General features: G+C 38.4%; 1 protein-coding gene across 1 annotated transcript in view; it reads left to right on the top strand.

Annotated features, from left to right (window-relative positions):
• Positions 1-405: 405 nt before the first annotated feature.
• ABCG2 (ATP binding cassette subfamily G member 2 (Junior blood group)) overlaps positions 406-11,840 on the top strand; it is a 93,446-nt gene continuing 82,011 nt past the window's right edge. Inside the window, exon 1 of the mRNA XM_030819114.1 lies at positions 406-436. The gene's annotated coding sequence lies outside the window, so the exon portion shown is untranslated. The remainder of the gene's footprint in view (positions 437-11,840) is intronic.

The following is an 11,840-nucleotide window of genomic DNA, read 5'->3' as shown; positions in this document are numbered from 1 at the left end:
CCATGTTAGCCAGGCTTGTCTCAAACTCCTGACCTCAAGTGATCTGCCTGCCTCAGCTTCCCAAATTGCTGGCATTACAGGCATGAGCCACCAACAGTGCTTATAACCACCATTTAAAAAAATGTAATAGAGATGGGGTCTCACTATGTTGCCCAGGCTGGTCTCAAACAGACTAAAGAGATTCTCCCACATCAACCTCCCAAAGTGTTGGGGTTACAGGCATAAGCCACTGCGCCTGGCCCCTAACCACCATTCTACTCTGTCTCCATGAGTTTACTTGTTTTGATTTTTTAGCTCATGCAAACAAGTGAGAACATGGGAAGTTTGTCTTTCTATGCCTGGCTTATTTCACTTGACATAATGACCTTCAATTCCATTTATATTGTTGCAGATGCCAGGATCTAAATTTTTGGGGCTGAAAAGTATTCTGTTGTGTGTAAGTACCACATTTTCTTTATCCATTCATCTGCTGATGGACACTTAGGCTGTTTCTAAATCTTGGTTATTCTGAATAGTGCTGTAATATAAACATGGGAGTGCAGATATCTCTGGGTCATACTTATTTCCTTTTTTGGGGGTATATACCAAGCAGTGGGATTCCTGGATCATATGTAAGTTCTATTTTTAGTTTTTTGAGAAACCTCCAAACTATTCTCCATAGTGGTTGGACTAATATATATTCCCACCAACAGTGCACAAGGGTTCCCTTTTCTCCCTCCACATTCTTGACAGCATTTGTTATTACCTGTCTTTTGGATAAAGACTGTTTTAACTGGGATGAGATGATATCTCATGATAGTTTTGATTTGCATTTCTCTGATTAATGATAATGAGTATCTTTTCATTTACTTGTTTGCCATTCGTGTGTCTTCTTTTGAGAAATGTCTGTTCAGATATTTTGGCCATTTATAAATTGGATTATTAGTTTTTTATAGAGTTTTTTTCAGTTCCTTATACATTCTGGTTATTAATCCCTTGTCAGATGGGTAGTTTACAAATATTTTCTCCCATTAATATGGTTCTGTGGTTTGTCTCCTCACTTTGTTGATTATTTTCTTAGCTGTGCAGAAGTTTTTAACTTGATGTGATCCCATTTATCCATTTTTGCTTTAGTTGCCTGTGCTCATGGGGTATTACTCAAAAAAAAACTGTCGTCCAGTTCAATATCCTGGAGATCTTCCTCAATGTGTTCTATTAGTAGATTCATAGTTTGAGTTTTGTTCTGTTTTGACAGAGTTTCACTCTTGTTGCCCAGGCTGGAGTGCAGTGGCACGATCTCAGCTCACTGCAGCCTCTGCCTCCTGAGTTCAAGCAATTCTCCTCCCTCAGCCTCACGAGTAGCTGGGATTACAGGTGCCCACAACCACACCCAGCTAATGTTTTGTATTTTTAGCAGAGATAGGGTTTCATCATGTTGGCCAGGCTGGTATCAAACTCCTGACCTCAGGTGATCCGCCCGCCTTGACCTCCCAAAGTGTAGGGATTACAGGCGTGAGCCACCACTCCCATCCATGAGGTCTTATATTTAAATTTTTAATCCATTTTGATTTGATATTTGTATATGGTAAGAGATAGGGGTCTAGATTCATTCTTCTGAATATAGATACCCAGTTTTCCCAGCATCACTTATTGAAGAAATATTCTTTTCTCAGTGTATGTTCTTGGGACCTTTGTCAAAAATGAATTCACTGTGGATGTATGGAATTGTTTCTGGTTTCTCTATTCTGTTCCATTGGTCTATGTGTTTTTATGTCACTACCTTGCCATTTTGGTTATTATAGCTTTGTACTATAATTTGATGTCAGGTAATGTGTTTTTTCTAGTTTTATTCTTTTTGCTCAGGATGGCTTTGCCTATTGCAGGTATTTTGAGGTTCCATATAAAGTTTAGAATTTGTTTTTCTATTCTTATGACGAATGCCATTGGTATTTTGATGGGGATTGCATTGAATCTGTAGATTTCTTTGGCTAATGTGACATTTTAACAACAATGATTCTTCCAATCTATGAACATGGAATATCTTTCCATTTTTGGTGTCCTCTTCAATTTCTTTCATTGCTATTTTGTCACTTTCATTGTAAAGATATTTTACTCCTTTGATTAAGTTAATTCCTAGGTGTTTTATTTTATTTGTTGCTATTGTAAATGGGATTACTTTCTTGATTTTTTAGATTGTTTGCTACTGACATATAGAAATGTTACTGATTTTTTGTATGTTGATTTTGTATCCTGCAACTTTACTGAATTTGTCAGTTCTAATAGTTTTTTGCTGGAGTCTTTAGTTTTTCCAAATGTGAGATCATATCATCTGCCAACAAAGATAATTTGACTTCCTCCTTTTCAGTTTGGATGCCCTTTATTTTTTTCTCTTATCTGATTGCTCTAAATAGGACTTCCAGTACTATGTTGAATAACAGTGGTGAAAGTGGGCATCCTTGTTTTGTTCTAGATCTTACAGAAAAGGCTTCCAATTTCTCCCCACTCAGTATGATACTAGCTGTGGGTCTGTTGTATATGGCTTTTATTATGTTGAGGAATATTCTTTCTATACCCAGTGTTTTGGAGGTTTTTATCATGAAGGGATGTTGAATGTTAGCAAATGCTTTTTCAGCGTCAGTTGTAATAATCATGTCTTTGTCCTTCATTCTGTTGATATTGATGTATGACATTGATGGATTTGTATATGTTGAACTATCTTTGCATCACTGGGATAAACCCTATTTGGTCATGATAAATGATGTTTTCAATGTATTGTTGAATTTGATTTGCTAGTATTTTGTTAAGGATTTTTTCATCAATATTCATCAAGGATACTGACTTGTAGTTTTTTGTTTGTTTGTTTGTTTGTTTTTGATGTGTCTTTGTCTGGTTTTGGCATCAAGGTAACACTGGCCTCATAGGATGAGTTTGGAATTATTCCCCCTTCCTCTATTTTTTGGAATAGTTTTGGTAGAATTGGCATTTTTCCCTTAAATGTTTGCTAGAATTCAGCAGTGAAGTCATTGGGTTCTGAGCTTTTCTTTGCTAGGAGACTTTTTATTGTGGCTTCAGTCTTGTTACTTGTTATTATTCTGTTCACATTTTGGATTTCATTATGGTTCATTCTTAGTTGGTGTGTGTATCCAGGAATTTATTTCTTCTAGGTTCTCCAATTTATTCTCATATGGTTGCTTATAGTGACTCTAACGATCTTTTGAATTTCTGCAGTATCAGTTGTTGTGTCTCCTTTCTCATCTCTGATTTTATTTATTTGTTTCTTTTTTTTTCTTCATTAATCTGGCTAAAGGTTTGTCAATTTTGTTTAACTTTTCAAAAACCAACTTTCGGTTTCATTGATTGTTTTCTTTGTTTCAGTTTCATTTATTTCACTCTGATCTTCATAATTTCTCTTCTTCTGCCAGTTTTGGGTTTGGTTTGCCCTTCCTCTCCTAATTCTTTAAGATGCATAGTTTGGTTGTTTATTTGAAGTTTTTCTACTTTTTTTTTTTTTTTTGAGATGGAGTCTCACTCTGTCACCCAGGCTGGAGTGCAATGGTGCGATCTTGGAGCACTGCAACCTCCGCCTCCTGGGTTCAAGTGATTCTCCTACCTCAGCCTCTTGAGTAGCTGGGACTACAGGTGCCCGCCGCCATGCCCAGCTAATTTTTTGTATTTTTAGTAGAGACAGGGCTTCACTGTGTTAGCCAGGATGATCTCAATCTCCTGACCTCATGATCTGCCGCTTCGGCCTCCCAAAGTGCTAGGATTACAGGCGTGAGCCACCACACCTGGCTGTTTTCCTACCTTTTTGTGTAGGTGCATATATAAACTTCCCTCTTAGTACTCCTTTTGCTGTATCCCATAGGTTTTGCTATGCTGTATTTCCATTATCATTTGTTTCAAGAAAATTTTTAATTTTCTTATTAGTTTCTTCATTGACCCGCTAGTCATTCAGGAGCATGTTGTTTAATTTCCATGTATTTGTATAGTTTCCAAAATTCCTCTTGTTGTTGATTTCTAGTTTTATTCCATTTTGGTCAGAGAAGATACTTGAGGTAATTGTGATTTTTTTTTTTTTTTGAATTTTTAAAGACTTGCTTTGTGGCCTAACATATGGTTTATCCTTGAGAAAGATCCATGGCTGAGGAGAAGAATGTGTATTCTGTAGCTGTTGGATAAATGTTCTGTAAATATCTATTAGTTTCATTTGGCTTATTGTGCAGATTAAGTTCAATTTTTCTTTGTTGATTTCTGTCTGGAAGATCTGCCCAATGCTGAGAGTGGGGTGTTGAAGTCTCCAGCTATTATCATATTGGAGTGTATTTCTCTCTTTAGCTTTAATAATATCTGTTTTATATATTTGGGTGCTGCAGTGTTGGGTACATACATGTTTACAATTGTTATATCTTCTTGCTGAATTGACCCCTTTATCATTATATAATGGTCTTTTCGAATTTTTTGTCTTACATATATATAGCTATATCTTCTCTTTTTAGGTTTTTATTGGTATGGAGTGTCTTTTTCCATTTCTTTATTTTCAGTTTATGTTTGTCTTTATAGGTGAAGTGTTTCTTGCAGTCAACAGATCATTGAGTTTTGTTTTTTTAATCCATTTGATGACTCTATATCTTTTTATTGGAGAATTTGGTCCATTTACATTCAATGTTATTATTGATAAGTAAGGACTTAGTCCTGCCATTTTGTTATTTGTTTTATGGTGGTTGTTGTTTTTTTCTTATCTTTCTTCCTTTCTTTAGTGAAAGTGATTTTCTCTGGCAGTATGTTTTAATTTCTTTTTAGTTTTTGTGTATCTGTTGTATCTTTTTTGATTTGAGGTTACTATGAGGCTTGCAAATAATATATACATTTTGACACAGGGTCTCACTCTGTCACCCAGGCTGTAGTGCAGTGGTGTAATCACAGCTACCTGCAACTCCAACCTCTTACCTCAGCCTTCTGATTAGCTGGGAGCACAGATGTGCACCAGCACACCAGGCTATTTCTTTTATTTTTTGTAGGTATGGGGTCTCCCTCTGTTGCTTAGGCTGATCTTGAACTCCTGGGCTCAAGCAATCCTTCTGCCTCAGCCTCCCAAAGTGCTGGAATTACATACATGAGTCACCATGCCCAGCTTCAAATAATATCTTATAGCCCATTCTTTTAAACTCATGACAACACTGATTGCATAAACAAACTAACAAGCAAAGAGAAAACTAATAAAAATGCTACACTTAACTTTATCCCCTCACTTTTTAGCTTTTTGTTTTTTTCTATTTATATCTTATTGCACTTTTTATGTCTTGAAAAGTTGTTGTAGTTATTTTCATTGTTTTATCTTTTAGTCATTCTACTCAAAATATGAGTAGTTTACACTTTGCAATTATGGTGTTATAATATTCTATGGTTTTCTGTGTACTTATTATTACTAGTAAGTTTTGTACTTTCAGGTGATTCCTTATTGCTCATTAACATTCTTTTCTTTTTTTCCTTTTTATTATACTTTTTATTTTGAGACAGGGTCTCACTCTGTTAGCTAGGTTAGGGTGCAGTGGCATGATCTCGGCTCACTGCAACCTATACCTTCTGGGCTAAAGTGAGCCCCCCACCTCAGCCTCCTGAGTAACTAGCTGCTACTACAGGTGCACACCACCATTTCCATAAAAAAATTTTAAAATTTAAAAATTTTTTTTGTAGAGGCAAGGTCTCATTATATTTTCCAGGCTGGTCTTGAACTCCTGGGCCCACACAATTCTCCTACCTTGGCCTCCCATGTGCTGGGATTATAGGCATGAGCCACTGCACCTGGCCAACCTTTTTTTCTTTCAGATTGCAGTACTCCCTTTATCTTTTCCTGTAGGATAGGCCTGGTGTTGATAAAATTCCTCAGCTTTTGTTTATCTGGGGAAGTCTTTATTTTTCCATGTTTGAAGGGTATTTTCTCCAGACATACCATCCTAGGATCCAAGTTTTTTTCCTTTAGCACTTTAAAATGTCATGTCACTCTCTCCTGGCCTGTAGATTTCCACTGAAAAGTCTGCTGCCAGGAATATTAGAGCTCCATTATATGTTACTTATTTCCTTTCTCTTGCTGCTTTTAGGATCCTTTATCTTTGGGAGTTTGATTATTAAATATCCACAAGGGTAATATTCTTCTTTTTTTGTTTGTTTGAGATGGAGTCTCGCTCTGTCACCCAGGCTGGAGTGCAGTGGCGCAATCTCGGCTCACTACAAGCTCCGCCTCCCGGGTTTACACCATTCTCCTTCCTCAGCCTCCCGAGTAGCTGGGACTACAGGCGCCTGCAACCATGCCAGCTAATTTTTTTTGTATTTTTAGTAGAGACAGGGTTTCACCATGTTAGCCAGAATGGTCTCTATCTCCTGACCTCGTGATCCGCCCACCTCGGCCTCCCAAAGTGCTGGGATTACAGGCGTGAACCACTGAGCCCGGCCATTCATTTTTTTTTTTTTTTTTTTTTTTTGAGACGGAGTCTCGCTCTGTCACCCAGGCTGGAGTGCAGTGGCGCAATCTCGGCTCACTGCAAGCTCCGCCTCCCGGGTTCACGCCATTCTCCTGCGTCAGCCTCTCCGAGTAGCTGGGACTACAGGCGCCTGCCACCACGCCCTGCTAATTTTTTGTATTTTTAGTAGAGACGGGGTTTCACCATGGTCTCGATCTCCTGACCTCGTGATCCGCCCACCTCGGCCTCCCAAAGTGCTGGGATTACAAGCGTGAGCCACCGCGCCCGGCCCATTTCTTAAGTAAATCAATTGTGTAATAGTTTGCTTTCTGAAATTTGTTTCAAAATAATCTGTGGGAAAGAGGGAAAAAAGGCAGGTATCAGTGAAACAAAGATTGGCCACTAGTTGATGATTGATACATAGGGGTTTGTCATACTATACTTTCTACTTTGGAAATGTTTCAAAATTTCCATAATAACAAGAAAAAGTGAGTATGATGACCTCCATTTTTAGCAATATTGCAGTGTTAGAAATCCTGAAACTACTTGACCTACATAATAATGAAAAACACTTGATCATGTGCTAAAAACTGCTTTTCAATGTTTAGATGAGTCCGCTAAGATCAGTAATGGAACAAGAGCAGAGACCAGGCAATTAAGCTACCCTTCGAAGTCCCTGTGTGCCTTGAGCCCTACATAGTGCTATTTATGACCTAAAAAGTTCGCTACACAGAGAAGACAGGGGACAAAGCCCTGAATCCACACAGAATGAAAGCTTATCTTCATGCATACTGTCTGGAGCTCAGAATGGGCAAGCCAGAAAAAAAACCCATCCTGCAAAATAGAGAAAACACCCATCTTGGGCTGAGCTATGAATGGAAGTTTAAAAAAAGAAGAAATAAAGCCTCCTGTAAGAATTTGTAGCCACTGGCCAGATCTTAAGTTGTTTGGGATCTGAAGCTACATTTTTTGCATGATTGAAAAACCACAAGTCTATACTTTACTTATTAATTAAATTAATTAATTAATTTTTTTTTTTCCCTGAGACAGAATCTTGCTCTGTCTCCTAGGCTAGAGTGCAGTGGCATGACTCGGCTCACTGCAACCTTTGCCTCCTTGGTTCAAGCGATTCTCCTTCTTCAGCCTCCTGAGTAAGCTGGGATTACAAGCGGGTGCCACTGTGCCTAGTTCATTTTTGTATTTTTAGTAGAGACGGAGTTTCAACAGGTTGGCCAGGCTGGTCTCAGATGATCCACCTGCCTCCACCTCCCAAAGTGCTAGGATTATAGGCATGAGCCACCACTCCCAGCAATTTTTTTTTTTTTTTTTAGATGGAGCTTTGCTCTTGTTGCCCAGGCTGGAGTGCAGTGGTGTGATCTTGGCTCACTGCAACCTCCGCCTCCTGGGTTCAAGGATTCTCCTGTCTCAGCCTCCCGAGTAGCTGGGATTACAGGCGCCTGCTACCATGCCCAGCTAATTTTTGTATTTTTAGTAGACACGGAGTTTCACCGTGTTGGCCAGGCTGGTCTCAAACTCCTGATCTCAGGTGATCCACCTGCCTTGGCCTCCCAAGTGCTGGGATTACAGGCATGAGCCACCGCGCCCAGCCTTATTTATTTAATTTTAGAGATGGGGTCCTGCCATGTTGCCCAGGCTGGAGTGCAGAATCTACTTGCAGGCACAATCATAGCACACTGTGGCCTGGAACTCCTTTGGCCTCAAGTGATCCTCCTGCTTCAACCTTCTGAGTAGCTGGGATTACAGGCACGTGCCATCATGCTGGGCCCCACATGTTTGTAATTCAAAGGCTGTCAGGATGGGTAATATTCCCAGGTGTCCGAAAGCAAACATAAACTTTCCCAGATAAGTGTATCCTCCTCAATCCTCAAAGAATTCCTACAGAGAAGCAGCCAACAAAAAATTCATAATAAAAAAAAAGAGATCAAGCAAGCCACAGATAATAGAACCAGAAACACAAAGACTTTGGATATTATAATTATCAGAATTAAAGTAAGTAACTCTGCTTGAAATGTTTTAAAATGTGAAGACGGCATTGAAAACATGAGGAAGAACAGGAGACAATCAAATAATTAGCCAATTTGAAAAAGAACGAAATAGTACTTTTAGAAATAAAAACCCTAGCCAGGTGTGGTGGTGTGTGCCTATAGTCCCAGCTGCTCTGGAGGCTGAGGCAGGAGGATGGCTTGAGGCCAGGAGTCTGAGAACAGCCTGGGCAATGTGTGGTGAGACTCTGTCCCCAAAAAAGTTGTAAAAAAAAAAAATTAGCAGGGCACGTTGGCACGCGCTTGTAGTCCCAGCTGCTCTGGAGTCTGAGATAGGAGGCTTCCCTGAATCCAGGAGTTTGAAGCTGCAGTGAGCAATGAATTGTGCCACTGCACTTCAGCCTGGCAAGAGAGTGACCCCATCTCTAAAATTAAAAATAAAAATAATAGAAATTAAAACTCTGATAATTGACATTAAGAATTCAAATGGATAGAAGATTAAACAGGAGGTTAATACAACTGTATAAAGAATTAGTGACCTGGAAGGTATATCCCACTCATTTGTGGGATCTAAAAATCTTATCAGCTTAAAATAATGGGTTATAAGATAGTATTTGCAAGCCTCATAGTAACCCCAAACCCTAAAACATACAACAAATACAAGAAAAATAAAGCAACAAATTAAATCATATCACCAGAGAAAATCACCTTCACTAGAAGGAAGGCAGTAAGGAAAGAAAGAAGACCACACACACACAAAAAAGAAAATAAATAAAAGGGCAGGACTAAGTCCTTACTTAGCAAAATAACATTGCATGTAAATGGACCAAATTCTCCAATCAAAAACATAGAATGGCTGAATGGATTAAAAAAAAAAAAAAAGCAAACCTGGCCAGGCATGGTGGCTGACACCTGTAATCCCAGCACTTTGGGAGGCCGAGGTGGGTGAATCACCTGAGGTCGAGAGTTCGAGACCACCCTGGCCAACATGATGAAACCCCATCTCTATTAAAAATACAAAAATTAGCCACACTTGTAATCCTAGCTACTCGGGAGGCTGAGGCAGGAGAATTGCTTGAACCTGGGAGGTGGAGGTTGCAGTGAGCTGAGATCACGCCATTGCACTCCAGCCTGGTCAACAAGAGTGAAACTCTGTCTCAAAAAAACAAAAAAAAACAACAAAAAAGGAAGACCCAATGATCTTGGGGGTATTGCAGTCTCCAGCTATTATTGTACTGGGGCCTAGCTCTTTAGCTCTAATAATATTTGCTTTATGTATCTGGGTGCACTAGACTCCACTAAAGAAAAGCCCAGACCCGATGACTTCATTGCTGAATTCTATGGAACATTTAAAGAAGAACTAATACCAATCCTACTCAAATTATTTCAAAAAATAGGGAATACTTCCAAACTCATTCTGTGAGGCCAGTGTTACCCTGACACCAAAATCAAAGACACATCAAAAAAATGAAACTACAGGGAAATATCTCTGATAAATATTGATGCAAAATCCTCAACAAAATATTAGCAAGCTGAATTCACAATACATTAAAAAAGATCATTCATTATCACCAAGTGGAATTTATTCTACGGACGCAAGGATGGTTCAACATATGCAAATCAATCATTGTGATATATCATGTTAACAGAATGAAGGACAAAAACCATATGACTATTTCAATTGATGCTAGAAAAACATTTGATCACTTTCAACATCCCTTCATGACAAAAACCTTTTTAGAAAACTGGGTGTAGAAGGAACATACCTCAATATAATGAAAGTCATTTATGACAGACCCGCAGCTAGTAACATGCTGAATGGGGAGAAATGGAAAGCCTTTTCTCTAAGATCTGGAACACAACAAAGATGTCCACTTTCACCACTGTTATTCAACATAGTACTGGAAGGCCTAGCTAGAGCAATCAGTCAAGACAAGAAATAAAGGTCATCCAAATTGGAAAGAAGTCAAATTATCCTTGTTTGCAGATGTGATGATCTTATATTTGGAAAAACCTAAGGACTCCACAAAATAATTATTAGAACTGGTAAATTCAATAAAGTTGCAGGATACAAAATCAACATACAAAAATCAGTAGTACGTCTATGTACCAACAGTGAACAATCTGAAAATGAAATCCCACTTACAGTAGTGACAAATAAATTAAATACCTAGGAATTAAAGAAGTAAAAGATCTTTACAATGAAAACTATATAACCCTGATGAAAGAAATTGAAGAGGACACCAAAAAATGGAAAGATATTTCATGTTCATGGATTGGAAAAATCAATATTATTAAAGTGTTCATAGTACCCCAAATAATCTACATATTCAATTCAATCTCTATCAAAATATCAATGACATTCTTCATTAGAATAGAAAAAACAATCCTAAAATTTATATGGAACCACAAAAGACCGAGAATAGCCAAAGCTGTCCTCAGCAAAAAGAACAAAACTGGAGGACATAACATTACCTGACTTCTGATTTTACCACAGAGATGTAGTAACCAATAGAATTATACTGGCATAAAAATAGACATAGACAAATGGAACAGAATAGAGAACCCAGAAGCAAATCCACACCCCTACAGTGAACTCACTTTTGACAAAGGTGCCAAGAACATACACTGGGGAAAAGACCACCTCTTCAACAAATGGCGCTGGGAAAACTGGATATCCATATGCAGAAAAATGAAACTAGATCCCTATCTCTTGCCATGTACAAAATTCAAATCAAAACAGATTAAAGAGTTAAATCTAAGACCTCAAACTATGAAAGTACTCTAAGAAAACACTGGGGAAACTCTCTATGAGATTGGACTCAGCAAAAATTTCCTGAGTGATACCCCATGAGCACTGGCAACCAAAGCAAAAATGGACAAATGGGGTCATATGAAGTAAAAAAGCTTCTGCACAGCAAACAAAACAACAGTGTGAGGAGACAACCCACAGAGAGGGAGAAAATATTTGCAAACTACCTAGCTAACAAGGGATTAATATCCAGAGTATATACGGAGCTCAAACAACTCTATAGGAAAAAAAATCTGATGATCTGATTTTAAAATGGACCAAAGATTTGAATAGCCATTTCTCAAAAGACAACACACAAATGGCAAACAGGCATATGAAGAGGTGCTCAACATTACTGATTATGAGAGAAGTGCAAATCAAAACTACAATGAGATATCCTCTCACCTCAGTTAAAATGGCTTTTATCCAAAAGACAGATAATAACAAATGCTGGCAAGGATGTGGCGAAAAGTGAACCCTTGTACACTGTTGGTGAGGATGTAAATTAGTACAATCACTATGGAGAACATTTTGGAGGCTCCTCAACAAACCAAAAATAGAGGTACCATATGATCCAGCAATCCCGCTGCTTGGTGTATACCCCAAAGA

Source organism: Nomascus leucogenys, chromosome 9, assembly GCF_006542625.1.
Source record: "Nomascus leucogenys isolate Asia chromosome 9, Asia_NLE_v1, whole genome shotgun sequence".
NCBI lineage: Eukaryota > Metazoa > Chordata > Mammalia > Primates > Hylobatidae > Nomascus > Nomascus leucogenys.
This window is presented reverse-complemented; position numbering and strand designations above follow the sequence as displayed.